Below are 24067 nucleotides of genomic sequence, written 5' to 3' on the forward strand. Positions count from 1 at the left end.
GCACCTCGTCGGAGCTCGCCATTTTCTTTTGACTTCCCCGCTGTTCACAGGCATAAAGCCCGCCTCTTGCTTGATCCGATTGGCTGCCTTGGCCGAGCGTGACAGTGATGAGCTGTGCGACTCCGCGCCTTGCGCTTAAAAGTTGAGAATTTTTTCACTTTTAAACGCTCTGAAAAAAACACTAGAAAAACGCGACGCGCAGCGTTTAAAAGGTACCAGAGGAAAACAATGGTTTTGCTAGCAACGTTTTTGAGAGTCGCGTCTGGTGTGACCGGCCACTAAGGCGTTATTTTTCTTGATATGGATATGACGTCACATAAATATCCCATCGCCCAGGACGTTCTGAGCATTCTGCAGAGACAAACCTCCATATAGAGCTTTTGTGACAGCGACAGAGAGGAATAGAGGGAAACTGTGTTTCAGAGGCATTAAGCAACCCACCTCTGGTTGAACAAGAACACACTATACAAGTATAACTAAACTATACAAATGCTAAACCAAACCAAATAGCACCGCTGGCTCCAAAGGTCGGGTTCCATCTGAGCCGATACATGCTGCAGATTAAAAGACTCTTTACTGTGGAAAATGATAAGATATTTTTTTATCTTTTGTTGTTTTTTCCCGACTGTGATGAAAACCTACCAAATAGTGACACTGTGGATGGTCTGAACTGTTCCACGCTGGGGATGTGATTTATCTGTCCAATCCTCCACTGTGCCCTCGTTCACACTCGGTACAACCCACAATGGATGAAAAGGGAAAAGAAAAACCTCATCTCCTCTTCTGTCTCTTCATAAGATTTATGACAAACACGTCCTGGTGCACGTTCCGGTGGGTCCCAGGGTGGGTTCCCACTCTTGTTTATCACTTTCCCATTTTTAACCTGCAGGCACGGGGCAACAGTATATCAGAGCGGCCCGCACCTTGTCATCATGCGATTACCTGCTGCGAAATAAGGTGACTGGATATCTGACCAGGAAAATAGAAGCGAAACACACACACACACACACACACACACACACACTGCTGTTTGTGTGTGTGTGTGTGTGTGTTTGGCTCCAGCTCTTTGCAGTCATTCTTTAAAAGCAGGAATGATGATGGAAGATGGAACCAAGTTGAGTTTCTCCGTGTGCGAGCGTCTCTTCCACACATTCATATGCAGCGTCGGTGTAATGGATGACTCCCTGCAGCTTTTAACAACTGTGTGTTTTGCCTTTTAAAGTGCACGGCCCACCCACCTGCGCTGGTGCTAATTGCAAGCTAAGCTCGGCACTCCAGCTGTGCCCTTATCAGATGAAGCACTGCGGGTTACGCCTTCTTCACCTCTTCCTCCGCCACACTGATAGCGCTCGCCCTCGCACTCCACAGCCACAGAGAGGGGATTCCACTCGCTGATATGAATGTGCTGTTATCGTTGTCCTTTTTGATTGGAAGAGGAGCCAGCAGAGAGGACGGCACAAGCAGGATGTTTTTTTTTTTTTCTGTCACAAGCCAGAGAAAACATGTTCCTTCCTTACCGTGAACACACACAAAGTACATTATCTTAACTTAAGCCCACAAACACCTCACATTCTCACGAGATCTCACTGAAAATAGTCCCCATAAATACTCCACTTTCCTCAGTTTGAGTGTTGCTTTCTGAACACTTTCGTGGCCGGCGGTGCAGCACGAGCAGCTCACTGAGTCCGTGGTGTCGCGCGGTGCAAAGGTGCAAAGGTGCACCGTGGTGTCAGGAGCATGTTGGCTTGGGACGCAACGCTACGTGTTGATATGTGACTTTGTCAAGAGGTGCAAAGTATAAAGTTGGGACACATTTGCAGCCGTGATAGTAAAACTCTTGAGCAATTCAAATTAAATGAGCTGTATCATTTTCAAGTTCCTACGTAATATCTTGACTCTGAACTCTTAAGACCTGAATCCCTTTTCATTCAGGAAGGCATTCATTACCTTGTGTTGATTCATTTTCCTTTTTTAGGGGTTGCTTTGACTATATTTGAACTGTTTTTGATTTGTTTTACTATGTCTTGGCTCTGTGGCACTCTGAGTTTCTTTTGAAAGGAGAATGCGTTTAAAAATATAAACCTGCGTCCCCCTCAGTCCGTCCACCGTGTTTACATTGATGATACGCAGAGTTCAGCCTACAACATACCCGCACACACCTCTGCACTCATCAGGTTATAACTCGGTATTCTGTCTGATAAAGCGGTAAACAGAAGAGTGCAGTGGCTCAAGTCCTCACTGCCTACTCTCCAAACATCTACATGTTTAATTCTTTAAACCGAGCGGCCTCACAGCGTAACCCTTTATGACGTGAGGAGCAGCAGAATCACAAATGGCATCAGATTAATGAGGTTTAGGAACAGCTTCAGAATGCGTATCTCATTCACTTCCATCATCATCGTCGGTCAAAGGAAGCAGAAACCCACAGCATGTGGAGATGTACTGTGTTCTGCATCAGCCGACGACATCACGCACTGAAGAAGTCACATCTTTGTTGCAGGGGGACCAGTGATGTGATTGGCTGAGAGTGTGTTTACTAATCACTAAACCCTCTGCTCTCTATTCCACTTCACCCCACCTTGCTGCACATTGAGCTGCTGCACATACATGAGCCAGAATAGCTGTTAAAGAGTGTGCACGTCAACCCGTGCACAGACAATATGTTGTGCAGAGCTGCTCAGGCTCAGCCGTTAAGACTCTATTGATTCTGGTGCGGTCATTGAGCGGCCAAAACGGATGGAGGAAGACTCGCATTCGAGCAATATCTTACATTTTCTATCATATATTAATAAACGCTTGTTGAATAAGTTCTTATATTAGGTCTTAATATGATAACAACTGGTACTATATTAGGTTTTCTGCTCAAAATGTTCCTCTGAAACATATGAAAGTTGAAGTTTCACTCCACAACATTGTAACAAATTGGAAATGACCTCATTTTTGAACTCTGAAATTAAATGAATACATGTTTCCCATTTCAATGCAATTCTGACTAAGACCGTGTCAAATTTGAAGTCATTTTACTGTGCAGCTTTTGAGAGAATAGCAGGGAAAGTCAGCTCGAATTAGATTATAACCCACTGATGATTCCCTCATATTTAAACTGTCATAACTCATTTTTAAAAAGTCGCAGCGCCTAGTGTTGGATTTTCTTTTTGTCTTTGTGGTGGGGTCCAGCCGCAGACGCCACTGGTAGTTGGTACACGCAACAGTGCACACGCATGTCGCCCTGCTGATTGAAATAGAGCCCTTATTCTTAAAACATCAATCACAGTTTAACAGACTCACTTTCTGCTTCGTCTCTCAGCTGCTGAAGTTCACTGCGGCCGGCTTTTCTTTGTAACGAGGGATCATACCTGACATTATGGACGTGCTCATTTTACCTGTAAATAAAGCAGCAGCTCATCCGGCTGCACTGCACCTTATTTACAAGCTGCTGACCTCGTGTCTCCTGCTCCAGCGGACCGGTTGTGACGGAGGCTGCCACGTTACAATGATATCAAATGTTTCCTCAAAGGTTTTAACTCTGAACCTCTTTTAGATCATCTGTAGTCTGCATTTTTTTTTTCAGTGATGAATGTTCTACGTTTTAAGATTCTTCAATTGTCTTTTCGGTTGCTTTTCCAGTTCTACATGTCTGCTATACGCTGATGATGTTACTATTATCGGGGGCGGGTCCTCTTACGTCCACCATGTTGAACAGCCGTGTTTCTACAGTAGCCCAGAAGGGACAAACCAAACACTGGCTGTAGGGATGTCGGAAGAGGCTTTTACACTTGTTTCCCTTCCTGAAGGCCGCTGCTGTTCTCCCACGCACTCGGAAAGGGAGGGGTGAACACAGAGGTATTCAACAGGTTGCAACCTGCATTCTCACCACACGGTGGCACTAAATCTTCCACACTGTTCCTTTAATTCAACATCTCTGAGATACAACCTTCTCCCCCGAGCGTCTGCTTTATTGTTGTGAAAGAAACACGCCGAACCATCCGTGCAGCGCTCCATAGCTGTGGAGCTGAAAGATGAAAAGATCTGCCGTCGCATCGTGGCATTTCTTCTTTTTTTTCTTCATGAAACACTCGCTGGGCGCCTCAACTCTGCGGGACCAGATACAATCATGTCATTCTCGTGTGGAGCAAACAAAGATCAGACAGGAGGGGGATTGTGTTGCCTTGAGGCGAGCTACAAGGGTTTAGACTGGCAGTCCCCTGGCGTCAGATTGACTTGTTTCCTTCCACGAGTCTGACACAACACAGATGCAGTTTAAGTGTCTACGCGCCTGCAGAGAGCGTTCTGGATCACAACGCAGGTTGCAAAACTTTAATGGAATGGCCTGTCCTTTGGTTGCGATCCCGTTCTGAGCACTGCTAAGTCTAAGAACACAGACCACAGGCTGTAGCAAACTGTAGATGCAACTTATGTCGTCCATGTATGCACAGGGACGGTCTCCTGGTTACTTTGAATGTCTTGCTAATCTGTTGAGGCACTTCGAATGAATCCCTGAATTGCTCCCTGCAAGGTGCCTCAGTGCACGCTCAGATGTGATCAGAGCACTGGGAGCGAGGGATTGGACTTAGAAGCAGCCAAGTGACTTTGACAGCAGCCATTTTGGATGTTGATATCCCAATAACTGGATGCATTGTATGCCGCGGTCATCCTGAGATACTGTTATTGCTGCCTTACTTGGGACGGTGGAGCGGGGCCTCTGGGGGATGTTGAGCCAGGTACAGAGAGAGAGAGAGAGAGAGAGAGAGAGAGAGAGAGAGAGAGAGCATGTAACTCGACTTGACGTCTTTGTGTCTTGTGGGAAAGGCCAATCGATTGTGGCCGCTGAGACGAGGCGTCCTCTTTGTCAGTGTTGCTCTGCCGCTCCCGCTCTCCTCACACACTCGGCGCTATCATGGATCATCAGGCAGCCGTCACCCACGGCTCTCATCCAGTTAGCTGCTCCGTCAATCCTGTACCTTTGCTGAACAACTAAATATGTTATGTGTTGCTGTGTTGCTGTGTCGCTGTGTTGGGAGGAGGGCGATGGTGGGGCCCTCGCTCTGAGAGAAGAGAGATCCGAGGAGACAAGAGGTGAGCGATTGCAAATAGAAATCTGGGGATACGGTTTCAGGGCTGATTTAACTCACACACACAATGAGTCTATGGATTTGGTTTTGGATTTATGGATTCATGTTATACTAATAAACAACAAAATAAAGTAATGTTTGGGGCCTTTCTCAGACAGTTGGTCCCATCGCTGTGCCGTATGAAGACAAAAGGTTTAGATCTGGGACCTCCAGCACTGATCCAAGAGGTGTCGCTGGGTTTGCGACTCAAGCATGTCAGTCATGTATTTATTGCCAACATGTAGATATTAATAGAGACGTTTCAGAACAGGGCCAGTGGGCCATGCTTTTGGTTTCATTGCTGAATTCTCAACAGGTTTCCGTTGCTTTGTGTTTTCTTTTAGAAAGTCCTCTCAGGAATCCATCGCAGTAATCCAGTTTGCTGTAGATTAAAGCATGAATCAATTTTTCTAAACCTTATTTCATGAAAAGGGTCCTGACTTTGTCTTTAAGATCATAAAATACTGTTTTTTTTTTCACAAGACCTTTGAAGTGGACATCTATTGCTTCTGTCCATCAGGGAGAGGATCCTCCTCTGCTGCTCTATGAAGGTTTCTTCCCTTTTTCCCTGTAAAGGGGTTTATTATCTTTATTCAGAGAGTTCCTCCTGATCCGATGTGAGGTCCTGGGACAGGATGTCATGTGTACAGACTGTAAATCTTGTATTTGTGATTTCAGGCTACACAAAATAAACTGAATTAAATTGAAGTTTAGGTCAGAGTCAACTCAAACACAGGTTCCTAACCTTCTTTTCTGTTGTTGAAGCTTCGTCCTCGAGGTGAGGTGTAATCCTGACTCCTCTCATCTCTGCTGCCAAATAAAATGACCTTTGTTTCCTCTTTGTTCAATTTCAAGACAGTTTGATACATGTGCACATTAGCATTATGCGTCTATTGGCCCCAAGCCATTTCACAAGAGATCTGCTTTGATAAGCAATGTTGTCGTCATAAAGGATGCGCTGGGAGCATGTGCAGGTTAAATAGTAGCAGGCTGAACATTGACCCTTGCGGGACACCAGAGGTCATGGGCATGCATTTTAATTCATGGGTCCCAAATGTAACAAAATAATCTCACGTTAAAGTACAATTTAAAATTGGTGCCAATTAATCAAACCATTGTTGGGGCCTTTAGAAAAATCATTTGGCCGTGACAACTGACTCACCAGCTGGATCTGCTGGTGTTCACAGTCTGGAGATAAAACACACCATGTGATGGTCACCTGACCTCCGACTTTCCTCCCGACAGACAACAGTCCAACCTTTACAGCGGCCGGCTTTGTCACAATAGCGTCCATCTGTAATCACCGAGGACGGGTTTAAATGGCCGATGTTTTGTGTGTGTACCGCTTGTGTCCACATGCGTGGATAAATATCTGGGATATGTATCTAAGTCAATACATTGAACCTGCAGGGGGTTTAATGTATTGACGTGTGTCTCCGGCGTGAGTTTAGTTTAACGCATGCAGCAGATCAGACAGAAGCCTCTTGGCTACGATGCAGCCATCTGGCACCGGCAGATATTGGCATCGAGTCACGGCCCGTTAGCGCTGCAGGTCTCCCCGTGAGTGTCTGTGTGTGTGTTTAATGCAGTCCTGCATGTTTAATAGTCCTCGCTTTCCGTTTCCACGCCAGGCGTCCTCTTCCCGCACTTCTCCTCCCCATCGTGTGATCCTTCTCTTTTCATGTTGCCCCTTCCTTGTCATCATCATTATTTTTTTAAATAGCCCTTTAGTTTCTCCGCGCTTCGAGAAATGGCCGGGAGGTTACACTGAGTTGCATCACAGCGGCAAAGTTACAGCTCCTTCGCGCCCCGGCATCTTTTTTTTCCTTCTTTTTCTTGAACCGAGAAACAAAGTCAAGCTTTCTGATCCTCGGCACATACCGGACGGGCGATTTAAACCTGTGTGAGCGTGTCGCTCGGCATATGAATGTGTCTGCATGCGTGGAGAAGGATGTGGGCGGGTAGTCGTGTAGGTGACTTTAGCTTCCTCATTAGGAGCAGTTGTCTTGGTCGTGTGAGATAGAGAGACAGGCACTGTGCAAAGTGAGAGAGAGGGAGGTGAAAGAGAGAAGCTGGCTCAGAGTGAAGAAAATGTGTGTGTGTGTGTGCGTGTGTGTGTGTGTGTGTGTGTGTGTGTGTGGAGGAGAGGTGGAGGGCGGATCTGTCACTTTACATTTAAGCGGCGGATTCACACCACAGCAGGCTAACGGACAAACAATCCATCCTTATTTACGCTGTTCAATGCCAATCCCGTCGGATTGGAGGGAATTGGATTCCCACATCCAGGGGCGAATTCTTTTCAATTTGAAGGACCCCATTAAAAGTCTTTTTTTTCTGTCCGCCTCTGTTTCACTCTGATCTGCTCTCCTCTTTCCCTTTTTCTGGAAGTTTCACAGTTAAGGTTGAACGGCGTCACACACACACACACACACACACACACACACACACACACACACACACACACACACACAGACACACACACACACACACATACATTGAGCTGAGGTGTGTGGAAGACATATTACGCAAACAAGAGTGTCCAAGAAAAACTGAAAGCAGAAACAAACAAAGTGAAAATAAGTACTTTTGTTGTCTGAACCCAACTAAGTTTATTTTGAGAAGACTGTTCAGTGTGTGTGTGTGTGTGTGTGTGTGTGTGTGTGTGTGTCTGTGTGTGTGTGTGTGTGTGTGTGTGTGTGTGTGTGTGTGTGTGTGTGTGTGTGTGTGTGTGTGTGTGTGTGTGCTTTGCTGTGGAATGGATGCTGAAGATGTTTGCTTTTGTTAGAGTGAGTTCTTTTTTCTTATTGCAGAATCAGGAAAGGAAATCGATTCAATGTGAACTTCTGTTGTTGAAAAACGGATTGAAATTAAATGTATAATATTTGGGATACTGTGAAAGAGGGATTGAGTATATTTTCCTGAGTTGATAGACAGATGAGTGACATGGTAAGTCAAAGCCTGAAGGAGTCATGTGATGCAGATGTACAGGTTCATTCTTTTGGGTCCCCACAAGAACATGAAGACACCTGCATTCACTCTGCCTGGAACGCCCCGTTTTAGGGACTCTCTCTCTTTCACAGCCTTGTCTGAAAAATCTCCAATGCTTCTTGAGAAAATAAACCACTGAGGTTAAACACAAGTTGGTTGTTTTGGTTGAATACGTTTTTTAAACTAATACAGACATGTGCAGTGTGTTACCAAGTGGACATACGACTGTGGCTCAGTGGTGAGCAGGTCGTCCTTCAATCAGAGGCTCGACGGTTCGATCCCCGTCTCTGTGAGCCCATGTTGATGTGTTCTTGAGCGAGACATTGCTCCTGGAGCCGTGTCTGTATAAATGGTTGATAATACTGATGTGGCACCTTGCATGGTGGCTCCTCCCATCAGTGTGTGAATGATGTCATGTAGTGTTGAAGTCTAGAAAAGTGCTGTACAGGTGCATTTAAATGAAAAAACACAATGAAATCCAACTTCATGAATGTGTTTATTTCCACTAAGCGTATGAACATGACATCCCTGTTTAAGATTAGGTTTTTGAAGAAGTTAGTCCATAGAAAGACATCGACAAGCAAGAAGCAGTAGAAGAGGTGCTCGCCGGCGGATGCATGGCTCACAGAGAGGAGAGGCCGCGCCCGTCCCGGTCCAGACCGGTTCTGTGTTTCAAAGTGAAGCTTCCCCGAATGCCTCGGCGGGCCTCTTACATCCCCTTATAATGCTCTCTCAACGCCCTCATTACCTTCCCCAAACTCCCTGTCTGCTGACACACACACACACACACACACACACACACACACACACACACACACACACACACACACACACACACACACACACACACACACACACACACACACACACACACACACGCCTCCCGCCCCTGCTTATCAGGGTAAATCTGACAGGATGGATCGTCTCAATACCGCAGGGAGAGTGGGTCGGAACGCTGGTAAATAAATATACAATGACAGGGAAAGAAAATATTAATATCCATAAGAGTTTATGTCAGAGTGGCGGTCTGCATGGATTCCCCCAGTGTGTTTGCTATTCACAGGCGGACTGTTAACGGGACCAGCCCTGTTTGTTAATTTGGTCGGGGTAATATTTCAATAAATCATCTGGTGACAGCGGGGGAGTGGACGTGTGGAGGAACACACTGTACCACGCCGCATGGCTCTGTTTGTTGATCAGCTGGACTGTTGGGAGGAGATTTCAAATCAAAAGGTGTGTTGGATTGTTATTAGTGCTGTTCGCCAGCATACAGACTAAAGCATTCGTAATAATGCTGCGACTCTCCCTGACAGGACTCCAGCAGAGAGCTTAAGGATGACATGAGGACAGGATGGCACTTCACATTAGTGAACCATTCTTTCTGTGTACAGCGTAAAGTAAAACATTCAAACTAGTGAGCGCTTGTGTTGGTCTGAGAGTTTAAATCATTTCATGTTTGTATCTCATTAAGACCCAGGACAGATGCTGCTCTTTGCTTCTTGTCTTCATATGTGAGCGAGACTGTCTCTTGGAACACGGGCATGAGTTTGGTATCCATCTTTTCATCTCACTCTCAGAAAGAGAGAACATTTCAAGAACTCCAAACTATTCCTTTAACTGTGATGTGGAGATGCACTGCCTCGTCTCCTGATGCCATAACATCGACGCCCTGTTTAGTGTTCAGGAGCTTTTAGCTTCATGAAAGTGTTTCACCAGCGACCATCCTGAATAGATGAGTAACAATAGGGTTTTGTTATCGCTCGTTGGCCGTTAGAGTTAGTTGTTGTGGAGGTTACGGGCATGGTTCCAAACAATGGATGACACTTCTTTACATCTGATTGGTACATGGACAACCTGAACTATGCAACTAAAAGCTGCACGCTGCGATAACGACGATGAAGATGATAGTCTAGGTAGTGTAGCAGTTAGCCTGAGGTTCTGAGGTTCGGTCAGTAGAGCTCCGGGTTGTCCTGAGCTAAAATAATGAACTTCTCCTCCATTCCGATCACTGATATTTATGGAAAAAAAAGATATCAGGCAGCTCTCATTGCTAGTTCCTCATTACATGACATGCGTGCTGCAGGCCTAAAACATATTCACTTGGGAACGCGTCCACGTCGACACGTCCCACGTTTAAACTGACAACAAGGGATTAGACGCTGCAACAAACATTAGATATGGGCCGATCAATTGATCATGAGCTAGGTGTTCTATAGTTTTGATTGCTTACAACAAGTAGATGTTACCTTCCTTTGCTTGTTTGTTCCCAGCTGGATGCTGTCTGATGTGGTGTTGGTGACACGCCCGCCCGCCGGCCCGGTGGATGCAGCCGCGCCGGTTAATGTGATCATGTGGACTTCCAGGTTGCAAAGCTCTGAATCCATTTTAATTGGTCAAGAGGGAAATGTTGCTGTTCTCCCAGCACGGTGCAGAGTGTAAATTATGAAATGCGTTTTCATTTTGCAAGCTTGCAAAGCCAAGTGTGAAGTCGACTGTTTTCATGCTGCTGCTGGCGGCGCTACAGAGGAGCAGCGTTTTGAAATGAAGCCCACGTCGGGCTGGCTCAGACGGAGCGCTTTGCTGTGTGGATCTCTGCGCCGTGTGAGATGGTTTCCACTGGTGAGCAGTGGGTGCTAAAGGGAAAAACAGACAGGACTGTGCCAGTGTGTACTCCCTCACTACAAAACCAAAGCTCCCCACTCCACCAACAACCTGAACCAGTTCCACTGGTGATTTGAAAGGGACACACACGGGTCCGACAGCATTCCTTGTGTCTCCACCGGCAGCCCCAGCTTCCCCACCGAGGAAGGGGTCTGAGCCGCTGCTCCACTGCCCACCAGATACCTACCAGGTACCAGATACCCGCCGCTATGCTTCATCAACATACTTCTAACTCGGTATCTGGACTCACATTTACTGTGAGCTCCGTGGAGACCAGACAAGACGCTCTATGCTCTCACAGTAGAGTGAAGTTAGGCGAAAGTGACGACTAGCACAGGCTAACTAACATGCTAACACAATACGCACGTTACTAATGAAGCGCTACGTGAAACACATTGATGTTCTACTGGGTTCGCATTTCTTCCCCAGTTATTCATTTGGTGTTTTGTGCGCTTGGCGTGTCACTAACGTGAGAAAACAAGACGTAAGGCTTCTCATTTAAAGTCTTTTCGAGCTCTGAGACTCTCACTAACGACAGGTTTGAACACACTTCTGAGGAAGGTCAGGAAATTACCAAAATCACAGATGTTCATAGCATTAAATTTGAATTTGAAAAAAGAATGTGACCTTACATTTTATGTGCATCATTTCTGGTTAGCGGTGATGACGAGAACGTTGTAACTTGATGATTTAAAAGTGTCGTCCACAAACTAAATGCTGCCGTCGCTGTGACTCACGACGTCCACTTCTCATGAGAGCTGCACTGACCGTGAGAACGTGGCTCTCTGGTTTCTGAGCGATCACACTCTGGACCCTCGATGGGTGAGCATATCCTGCTCAGTAATGAGCTTTTAAAGACAGTGTGTGGAAAGGATGCAGCGGTCAAGCACACCTGCTATAGATGCTCTCAAACAAGCAACGTACCAAACCACACAATAACACAATAACACTTATCAACAATATTAATTCAATATCCACACTTAAAAGCCCAAGATGTTGACATCACATGAAGTACATCACTGCTTATGACCAACAGGAGGAACTTGGATCCTGTACTACAAAGCAGGTTGGGGGTTAGTGAGGTAACTTTAGGGTGAACTACTTAACTTATTGCTTGTTAACTTACGCTGAGCACATAACGAACCGCCTACTGACCAATCAAAGCTCAGTTCATGGATCGTTAGAAAATATGAGACATACACAAAGAAGTTAGTTATAATTCAGACTAAAAGATTGATTTGCGCTGGCTGCAGGTGCATGTGTGTATTATATTGAATGCGTGTGTTGCAGATGTACTCATGGCGTGTGTGACACCATGTTAGTCTTATTCTGTCAGCTTCAACCCCCGTTGGTGTGAAACAGAACTTGGAGCAAATAAAACATGGATATAGTTACTTTGCTCAGGTTAGGGAAAGAAACTTTACCTCAAATATGTTGAAATATTTATTTTGTATTTGCCCTCAAGTCCGCTTCCCACCTCCAGATAAGCAACAGATAGCCTGGGTATGTTGAGCTCTCAGCCCAGGCCCTGGTGGGGCTTGATGAAGGAAGGTTTATTGCTAAGTTAAGGAGAATGAGGATGGATGTGTCGAGGGGAATCGGGTGAGGCGGGGGTGGAGGGAGCTGATGGGCAAAACCAAGGCCAGGAAATGGAGACGGCGTGTTGTGAGTGTGACGAAGCAGCAGAAGAGCCGACGACACAAAGAGAAACACACAATAACCCCAGAGCCCAAGACATGACGCCACCGCTGAGCTGAGTCAGCAATCTGGTGATGAGTGAAGGCAGATACACTGCAGAGATGATGACACACACACGCACGCACGCACGCACGCACGCACGCACGCACGCACGCACGCACACACACACACACACACAGTTAGATTGGTAGCATCACAATCTTGCCAGGTATAGCTTTTCACATTAAATGGTTTTGCACAGACATGACACATAACTAGAGACTAGAGAGAGAACAAAACTATAATATAATAGTTAAAAGTACTATTTAAAAAATGAACAAAGGCACTGAGTAAAATAAAAATGAATTAAAGAGCCAGCTTCCAAACAAAGTGTGTCTCATCCTGCAGCTTGAACTCGAGTCTTTCTTCTTTCATCCTGTTCTTTTTTTGAGCCGTGAGATATCATAATACCTCACAAATAACCTTTTGTAGTTTCCCATCAGTTTGACGGATCCCTATTATCATTTTCTTATCATTTCCTTCCACGGATTCCCTATTATCATTTTATTCCAGAAAGAGACCAAAAATGCCGCAAAAAAACGTCCTGATAGTATCGACCTTTATTAATAGGAATTGACCAAATATCTATTGTAATTGAGGAAGGATCTGGTATCGATATATATATATATATATATATATATATATATATATATATATATATATATATATATATATATATATATATATATATATATATGTATATATATATATATATATATATATATATATATATATATATATATATATATATATATATATATATTGTTGAAAAGTTGAAAAAAATTAACTGATTAATCTCATGATTTTTCTGTGATTAATCACATTATGCGCCAAATTCAATAATGAAATAAAAACTAGTGTATTGAAGCTTTTATTTTAAAGTAATGTTATCAGAACAATATAACAGCACTCTGGAGCAACAACAAGGTAACATACATACATCTATAGTTTATACATCTGTTTTCTTTTTTTCCTGAACAGGTACTGTTCAGTAGTAAGGGTCCCTGTGAGGGACAAACCACTCCTTCTTTGGTCCATGTTCAGTAGTAAGGGTCCCTGTGAGGGACAAACCACTCCTTCTTTGGTCCATGTTCAGTAGTAAGGGTCCCTGTGAGGGACAAACCACTGCTTCTTTGGTCCATGTTCAGTAGTAAGGGTCCCTGTGAGGGACAAACCACTCCTTCTTTGGTCCATGTTCAGTAGTAAGGGTCCCTGTGAGGGACAAACCACTCTTTCTTTGGTCCATGTTCAGTAGTAAGGGTCCCTGTGAGGGACAAACCACTCCTTCTTTGGTCCATGTTCAGTCTGTTTCTTACCTTAAAGATGTTAAAGACCAGCAGTTGATTCACTTTATACAAAAGCAATAAGTGCTTTTCATGTTTTCAGTTCAGTTTTTCTTCCTCAGTGATAAAGTCCAGTCTGTGTTGTTTTGAACAAGTGACCTGAACATCTTGTGATGTGAGGAAAGTTCTCCTCTTTGAGAGAAGAGTAAAGATCCAGAAGTGATGCTCTGCATAGTGGATCAGACCTCGGGGTCAGGAGCTCTGCGTGATTCACTTTAATGTGGACGCGGTGGCTGCTGGTGTGTGAGCGCTTTGTGAAGCTGTTGATGAAGCTGCTTGTTGCTGCCCCGCTGCTGGTTGAGAACAGAAGCTACACAACAATACACACTTTCACGTCAGACTCGTCAACACGGAAGCGCGCCTTCAAAGTAAAAGCAGTGTCGCGTATTTCATTCATAACGTGCATCTTATTTATTTATGTTTCGTGTTTGATTGAGCTCACGCGGGCCGGACTGGGAGAGCCGTGAGACGCCAGGTCTGAACGACGTCTGGAGAGACTTAAAGCGATAAGCCCCTCCCACTGTAAAAAAAAACATGCAGTTAACGCATGATCAAATAGTTAACGCCGTTAAAGGATTGCCAGATTCATCTTGTGTTTTGTATTTCAGTAACTAACATCTGAAGGGAGGAGTCGACCCTGCAGCAGCTTCTCTCATGACCGCTCGTCACTTTGGTGAGCACCATGTTTTCCTTCAGCCGGCCGCCTGCAGGATGGACATAGAACCGACTGCTGTGGAAAACATACGCTTCATACTGAGTCCTCCACTTTGTGTTTGACCCTCTGGGTTGCTGGACATATTTAGTTGACTGACAATATCTTCCAACGTTTGAGAACACAAGTTCAATTTGTTTTCATGTCGGTCCCATTTGGAGCCACGCTGTGTGATGTTGCCAACTGGTGTTTCAGATATTTAAAACACAGAGAGGAGACCGAGAAAAGGATGAGAAAGGCAGGGGAGCGGGAGACGCAGGACTCAGAAAGGCTGAGGGATGGAGAACACCAATTAGCAGCACCAATCAAAGGCATAAATAAGAAGAAAGACCGAGGGAAATAGCGCGCTGGGCACCGCTCACAGAGCGGCCCGCCAGCCCACCGGACCCCAAACGAAGATGTTTCCACTGAATCAGCCCGACCATCGTCTGGTCAAATAAAGAGCTGCCTCTGCCCGCTCCCCAGGGCCTGCTGTATATATATGGAGCTGTATAGAATACACACACACACACACACACACACACACACACACACATAGACACACAAAGGCTCATGGGAGTTGTGAGTTTGTTCTGTGTGATGGGATCTGGATCTGTGTGGTCTGCTCGATTATCTGCATGTTTGCTGGTTGTTTCTGATTCTGATTGTTGACCTCTTTGGAAGTGTAATTGCTGAGGGACACACACAACACACACAACATACACAACACGCCAACACATCCCACCGATGAAACACACACAACGGCAGCAGTGGTCAGAGTGGAAATAAGGACAGTCCAAGAGGTTTGTCGCTGAAGCATCTTCTGTGTTTTTTCCTCCACCTCTCCTCCTCTTCCTCCTCCTCCTCCCCCTCCTCCTCTTCCTCCTCCTCCTCCTCCTCCTCCTCCTCCTCCTCCTCCTCCTCTGTGGTCCACAGTTACCATGGAAACACAGTTTGGCACGATATGTTCAACCAGAGAGAGTTGCGTCTCCAGTATTTCTCCCTCCTCTCCCCTGTTATTGAGAGAGAAATATTTTAATTGCCCAGGTTTAAGGGAGAGCAGGAAGAGAGCAAGTGGCTGCCAGCCGTTGGTGTATCTGTTTAGTGAAATTGTTTTGCCATGAAACACCATCTGTCTGGCCTGCTGTCTGACTCCACACTGATCTGTCTATCTATATCCGGAGCAGCCATCGGAGCCGCACACCAATGTTAACTTACGAAGCTGACTGTTTGAATTCTTTTGACAAGTCGAGAAGTGTTTATCCGTTTGAGGTGGTGTTTAAGCGGCGTTCGTTTATTTATGTATTCATTCATGTGCCATGAATCCAAAACCTCCCCATTGAAGGGCGATAGCAAGCCACAACAATTACTCATAACTCGCTTTATCATCGGCGGTGTTTTGTGCCGCTTGACAAAGTCCTGGCAGCAAATTAGAAGTCTTCAGGGTGGTCCACCCACTTCCTCAGAAGCAAGACCCGACCCAGGGGAGTCTGATCGGGTTATTTAAGATCCTGTTTTTTTTTTGCTGCAAGTCTCAGGTCTGTGTATCTAACACCTGAGCAGTTTTAGCTGTGATCTCACGGTGTGTCATCACCATCATGGCGGAACATGTGTACTGTGAATGGGCTGAATGGCGTGGAGTATTGCTGCATGCAAGCAGCATGTGGTGCCTTTGAGAGTAATCACATTATGCTCATTCTAATTACCCTCCAGGTCCTGGTCCCCTTTAGGTCGCGTCTCTTATTTTGAAAATCTGTGAACACACGTCGGCTGTGTGTCGACATGGGTCGACGTCACGTCAGCTCCAATACTGGAAGTGTTAAGTAGGGCTGATGTAACTTTTACAGTCCTGTGCAGGGAGAGCTTTCAGTCCTAGAGGAAGAAGAGCAGCTGACATGTGCAGCACGTGGCGGCGCGGTGATGCATGCGGCGGCATGGTTTTGCACACGGCAACAGCAGGAGTTTTATCATCGTAGAGTGGATGTGCTGTGGATGAAGGTGGAGAGCCTCTCACCTGGAGCTCTTCCTCAGCTCCTGCAGCGACTCCTCACTGCAACTCCATGACTTTTTCACACGTAAAGAAAATGAATTCCCCAAAAAACACTGCTTTGCTGATTGTGTTCTGAATGTTTCTGGTTCTCTTCTGTCTGTTGGAATATATATATATATATATATATATATATATATATATATATATATATATATATATATATATATATATATATATATATATATATATATATATATATATATATATATATATATATATATATATATATATATATATATATATATATATATATATATTCAGACAACATGAGTTTAGAGCATATATGGATGGACGGGTTGTCATGATTTTGTAGTCTTGTGTCCTCTGTGTGGGATTGTGTGTCTCCCTGGTTCCTGGTTGTGTGTTCGCTTCACCTGTGCGGCCCTCATTGTGTCACCTGTTTCTCGTTGCCTGCCTCTTGTATTTAAACCCTGTTGTTTGTCTCCTGGTCGGTTGGTACTGTGTGTTACTGCGTGTCATCTGGCCGGTCCCCTGTGTAGGTTAGTGTCTTTGGAAGCCTGTGTTTTTTTAATTAAATGAACTTTTGTTGAACTGTTCTGCGGCGTTTGGGTCCTCCATCAATTCATCCCGACAAAGATATGTTGCTGGTTCACAATGGAAGCCGGTTGAATCACATTATTTCAAACTAAAGTTGAAACATGCATCTGTTCAGGGTTGCCAGCTGTTCAAACCATTAACACCATTAACACCATTAACATCGTCAGTCGGCTTGAGTGGATGTGAGACCGGCTGGTTTACATCTCAAGTGGTTTGGTTTCATTCTAGATCTCTGGCCTGACCTTGACTCACAGCAGCAGTAGAGAGTTCCTACTGTGGGGTCTAAGGTCCAATTCAAATGACGCTGGATCAGCGTCATGGATGTCGCAGTGTCACCAGTGAACCCTTTGAGCCGGATTGGGCAATCAGCACGCAGCACTTTTTGGTTTTGAACGAGCAGCGTCGTCTCCGTGTCCCGTCACACACACACACACACCTAAAAACACGGCTGCAGCTGCCAGCGGCCCCTCGCTGGAGGCTGATGGCTCCGGACACAAGCACATTTCTTGACGCCTGACAAGATGGATTTTGGTGTGATCCGTGTGATCCGTGTGATCCTGCCATGCCTGCTTGTTGTCCAAAAAAATAAGATGGACTTACCTTCCACGACCAAGAAAACACAACAGAAATACCAGATGAAAAGGGTTCCGCTGCTGCTGTTGAAATACGGCACACTGAGGTTACATCTGTGTCTACACAATGAGATGAACACAGTCTGCACAATGTGAACCAGCACAAGAGATGTAGCCAACAGGAACACGCTCACACAGGAACCACATCCACAGTACTGGCATGCGCAACCTTCAATGCTTCTTTTGTGTTATTTGGTGCTTTGGTACAAACTGCAGCATCCGTTTGAATGTGTGTCTCTGTGTCTTTCCTCAGGCTGACATATAACTGAGGACTTCCAGACGTCTCATTCACTTTGCAGACATCCAAACGTAAGTAGGCAACGTTTTCCAGTTATTCATCCTCTGTTCCTCCATTTCCTTCCACAAGGCGACTGCAGCCCTGCTCATGAGATGCAAGGTGTATGTTGCAATTCTCACAAATCATGGATGAAGCGAAAAGAATGTTGCTATAACTGTGGTATAACTTCTGAAAAGAAATGATATTCATAACCTCTGTTCCACAACAGCAGTAAAACAAACCCTCCTCACCACACTAAGTTGTGTGTTGGTTTCACTGGGTTGAAATCATCTGCTGTTTTTCAGAATCGCTGAATTCTGAAATGTCGGGGGATGCTTCACAACGGCGTGGCTGTGACCCGCGGGGGTTCCCAGTCTAAAAAAAGCAGATTTTCTCTCTGAAGCCTTTCACTGCAGTCGTTTAGGCGACATTCAGACTGCAGGCAAAAGTGGCCACAGTCCCATTTTTGTTTTCTCATGTGACTCTGATACAGCTGAAAAGCACAAGTTACAAGGACTCTTGTCAATTCTGATTTGGTTTACTTTCATAAGTGGTCCAAAATCAGACACAAACCTCATTATTTTCCCTTTTTTGTGACTTTCACTTTCACAAACAGAAGCAGTTGCCATTGCTCCACAAAAAGTGTCGAGTTAGCTCAGACGCGACCCAGCAGACGGGTCCGGCCACATTGCTCATGTTGGACCTGGAGCTATGTCAGAAGTCTGACAACAGCACACATTGATTTTTAAATGCAATAAAGAAAAGTCTTGAGAAGACCGGCTCAAATGAGAAAAAGGCATGCGGTGTCTTGCTCCGCCCCCTCAGCTGATGATGTCAGTGTTCAGCTGCTGACACATGACATGACACGGTCATCACAGGAACATGCAGAGGGCTGATGAGGCCCGAGAGAGGTTTGTTGAACAGTAGGAACTCCTCTCCACAATGTTAAACCCCCCTCACTGGAGGTTTTAATTTGACTGGTCATTGCATAAACGCTGTGAGGTCATCGCATGAGGCATGCAGGTGGGTGGTGTTAATGTTCTTTGGACCCAAAGGAGTTTACTTTATGACGAACAATTGAAGTGTTTGCTTCCAACTCTGCTTTTCAATGGAAAGTTTCACTTTTTGGTCAAGCAATAATATTCAGATAAAATAATGATTTTTTCTCTGTGAGGTGTTTTTCTTCTCGTGGCTCAGGAGCAGCACTAAAAGAAATCCTGTAAGAATGCCGCTGGCCTTGACAATTTAACAGCTCTCCAAGTAATTTATTTTTCAACACCCAGCATGTTTTTTTATTTTTTATTTATTTTTTATTATTTGACTCACCTTGAAATGAATAGCCGTTCCTTCATTAGTGGGAATGAAACATGTATGCTTGTATTGAATATAGCCTGAGGTCACAACACTCAAATCAACCAAACCCTATTAATTTGAGGACTGTGTGCTGGTGTTGGATTGTGGGAGCTGAAACGTGTGTGTGTGTGTGTGTGTGTGTGTGTGTGTGTGTGTGTGTGTGTGTGTGTGTGTGTGTGTGTGTGTGTGTGTGTGTGTGTGTTAGTATCAAAGGGAAATGAGAGGACGCACTGAGGGTGTTATTTGTTCTTTTCAAATGAATTGTACTTTTAAGACCTCTTTTCTCTCTTACACACAGACCATATTGATGACAGTTTGATGGCGTTGTATTGGACGCCCCTCAGAATGTAACATGTGTGTCATGGACAGGATGCAGCTACATGTGTGTGCTGGTCTTCAGTGGCTTCAGCTGACAGAGCAGCCAGACTGAGGCGGTTCACTGAATCAGACCAATTCACCCTGTTTGTGTTTTTGATTAGTTCAGGTATTGTGCAGTGAGCGTCAGCCCATGAGATCTTCTTCCTCTGTTTTATTTTCTCTTTGAGGATTGTTCATTTAACATGTTTAAGTTCACAGCAAAAACTGGAAGTCATGGAAAACAATGACAGCAGTTATGCATGGCGTTGGTGAGAGTCAGCTGGTGGAGGATAAATAATCCGTCCTCTGTATTGCAACAGGACTGTGTGTCACTTGAACACGCTGTAATGGCCCGTGTGGGTCCATGCAGGGTGACCGCCTCATGAACGATGACCATGTGACTTCATGTTTCCTGCTCTAATAACTCACTGCCACACCAGAAGGATCCACGTCTTCTTTTGTCTTGGTCTAAAGTTGTTTCACTCCATCTTGTTCCTGATCAAACAAACACAACAACACGTGTGAAGGAGCCCTTCTGTCTCTAAAATATACATACATACATATATATATATATATATATATATATATATATATATATATATATATATATATATATATATATATATTCATATATATATATATATATATATATATATATATATATATATATATGTATATATATATATATATATATATATATATATATATATATATATATATATATATATATATAGAAGTTTTGGAAGTTTTTCTCGACTACTTTAGTGTAAAGGACGCCTTAGCACAGAGTTCATGAGGACCTGTGTGAATGTGTGAACGTGTGAACGTGTGAACGTGTGAACATGTGAACATGTGAATGTGTGTACATGTGAACGTGTGAATGTGTGAACGTGTGAACATGTGAATGTGTGAACATGTGAACGTGTGAACACGTGAATGTGTGAACGTGTGAACATGTGAACATGTGAATGTGTGAACATGTGAACATGTGAATGTGTGTACATGTGAACATGTGAACATATGAACGTGTGAACATATGAACGTGTGAATGTGTGAACGTGTGAACATGTGAATGTGTGAACATGTGAACGTGTGAACACGTGAATGTGTGAACGTGTGAACATGTGAACATGTGAATGTGTGAACATGTGAACGTGTGAACATATGAACGTGTGAACATATGAACGTGTGAATGTGTGAACGTGTGAACATGTGAATGTGTGAACATGTGAACGTGTGAACACGTGAATGTGTGAACGTGTGAACATGTGAACGTGTGAACATGTGAACATATGAACGTGTGAACATATGAACGTGTGAACATGTGAACATGTGAATGTGTGAATGCGTGAACGTGTGAATGCGTGCTGCAGTGGGGATGCATGATGAGCGTCTCCAGCTGTCATGGAGTCGCGCAGCATCAGATCGTATCTGCTGACTTCCTGCAGACTCTTTCCTTCAGGAACCGTCTGTGATAAGAGAGCAGGTTGACTGCAATACTGTGGCGCTCACACACACACACACACACACACACACACACACACTGTACCACCACACACATACACACTGTATCACTGCCTACACACACACACACACACACACACACACACACACACACACTGTACCACCACACACATACACACTGTATCACTGCCTACACACACACGCAAACACACACACGCGCGCACACACACTGTACTACTTCACACAATGTACCACCGCACACACACACACACACACTGTTTCACTGCCTACACTCACACACACAAACACACACACACACACACACACACACACACACACACACACACACACACACACACACACACACACACACACACACTTCCTTGGGTGAACCTTTTCTTTGTTTCTTTAAATCATTGACTGAATTAGAGCGCTGCTCGCTTTCTCAAACATAACTCTTTTCTTAGAAGAGTCAAAATAAAACAAGACAATATGAAATGTACCTTATGAATCCACCAGGCAGCCTGAAGGCAGCCGCAGTCCACCGTCTCCCTCCCTCTGGGTCTGACTTCTACTGTGTGTGTGTGTGTGTGTGTGTGTGTGTGTGTGTGTGTGTGTGTGTGTGTGTGTGTGTGTGTGTGTGTGTGTGTGTGTGTGTGTGTGTGTGTGCGCTGTCACATATTTCCCCTCACTGTTTGTGTATTTAGAGGATGTTCTTTGGTTTTCCAGCCTACCACACTATCCATCTTGCTATCTCTCCACAGAGAGGAGGCTCCTCTTGCTCCTCCAAATGAGAAAGTAAAAGGCTTCCCTCCAGCTCCGTACCGCTAAAGATCAACTGTAAATCACGCTAATGGAATTCACTCCACTGTGTGTGTGTGTGTGTGTGTGTGTGTGTGTTATCTCTGTGAATGGGAGATGAGGCTGTATTATTTTGCAGCAGCCACCCTACGGCTAAACGCTCCCAGTGCAAGTGCCCATCGGAGTGTGGCGGTGAATACATACTGCATATGTTAGTGCTGCTCTTCTGCTGCTTCACACGACATGAGTTTAGAGCGGGGCGGTGGCGGCGCCGCTCTGTCAGAATGCTGCGAGCACTCAGCCAGAAAAGACGTTCAGTCGACTGCGTTGTGATGAAAAGGAGTTCAAAAAGAATACGACTTTGATTATTTGTACACGTGTTTCTGATTTGCCGACGGATAAAATGTAACTCAACAACACTGTGTGCAACGGTTGCAGCATGAGGCAAATAAAGTGGAACAGACAGACATGCAGAGAGACAGACATGCAGAGAGACATGCAGAGAGACAGACAGACAGACATGCAGAGAGGCAGACAGACATGCAGAGAGACAGACAGACAGACATGCAGAGAGACATGCAGAGAGGCAGACAGACAGACATGCAGAGAGACAGACAGACAGACAGACATGCAGAGAGACAGACAGACAGACATGCAGAGAGACATGCAGAGAGGCAGACAGACAGACATGCAGAGAGACAGACAGACAGACAGACATGCAGAGAGACAGACAGACAGACAGACATGCAGAGAGACAGACAGACAGACATGCAGAGAGACAGTTAGATAGACATGCAGAGAGACATGCAGAGAGACAGACAGTTAAACAGACAGACAGACAGACAGACAGACAGACAGAGAGACAGACATGCAGAGAGACAGAGAGAGCAACAGACAGACAGATGACCTGAGAGGCAGAGACGATCAATCAGAAACAGGTTAAGACAAAAAGCGATAAAACACCCAGACAAGAAGTCATTTGAGTTGTGAGCAGGGCGTGTGGGGGCAGTGTGTGTGTGTGTGTGTGTGTGTGTGTGTGTGTGTGTGTGTGTGTGTGTGTGTGTGTGTGTGTGTGTGTGTGTGCATGTGTGCATGTGTGAGGCCTGATGCAACACGGTGCAAAACTCCAACATGCAGCAGTTCTTAGCGGCTGTGGTTAAGTGACGGCGCGGTTAGAGCCGTTCATCAAACTGTGAGGAGCGTCTTCTGGAGAAAGTTTCAGCGTCACACAGCGAGACCTCTGAGACCTCAGAGATCTCTGAGATGTCTGAGGTCTCTGAGGTCTCAGAGATGTCTGAGGTCTCTGAGGTCTCAGATCAGAGATCTCATAGATCTCAAAGACCTCTGAGATCTCATAGACCTCAGAGACCTCAGAGATCTCGGAGACCTCATAGACCTCTGAGGTCTCACAGATCTCATAGACCTCAGAGACCTCAGAGATCTCGGAGACCTCAGAGACCTCATAGACCTCAGAGATCTCAGAGACAACGCGCTGGCGACGCTAGACAGTAAGCACGGAATTGATTCGATCGAGTTATAAATTGCAATGTGAGATGTGCAACATGTGTTTTTATTGCTCATGTTGTATTAGATGAAATCTGGGAAAAAATATTCGTTTCACACAGATGAAATATTTTCTTTCACAAGGTAAAACAAGGTTTTCATTTGTTATTGTGCGGCAGGATTGCACAACGAAATCTAGTTTGCAGTCCCAATTTGTGAAATAGAAAAGAAAACAGAAAAGATATTGTATTGTTGCAAGAGATCATTTATTCACATTGAATAGAGAACCGTACACATAACTTAGGTCACATCACTTGAATGCTTTTGCCTGGCTTCATTTCCAGTGTAAGGTCTTTACACAATAGATGTGCAACCCAAAGAATTACCCAAAAATAATAATCGTATGATACTCATATGTCCAAGACTTTTATTTTAATATGTGAGAATGGCAGGATTGGATCTGGTCTTTGAAGGCCCGTGTTGTTTCATAACAATAACTAAATGAAACGCACCCGGTCCACACCGCATTGGGGAATGACGT

The 24067-nt window shown here is 44.8% G+C and overlaps 1 protein-coding gene across 3 annotated transcripts in view; it reads left to right on the top strand.

The window, feature by feature from the left end:
* Positions 1-24067, top strand: part of rbfox3a (RNA binding fox-1 homolog 3a) — a 482822-nt gene that overhangs the window by 132442 nt on the left and 326313 nt on the right. For all 3 annotated transcript variants that reach the window (XM_068582492.1, XM_068582490.1, XM_068582491.1), the window contains exon 3: positions 18025-18080. The gene's annotated coding sequence lies outside the window, so the exon portion shown is untranslated. The remainder of the gene's footprint in view (positions 1-18024; positions 18081-24067) is intronic.

The sequence above is a fragment of the Clinocottus analis genome, unplaced genomic scaffold (genome assembly GCF_023055335.1).
Source record: "Clinocottus analis isolate CAN_PGR_092001 unplaced genomic scaffold, fCliAna1.0.p SCAF_19, whole genome shotgun sequence".
In the NCBI taxonomy this organism is placed as follows: Eukaryota; Metazoa; Chordata; class Actinopteri; order Perciformes; family Cottidae; genus Clinocottus; species Clinocottus analis.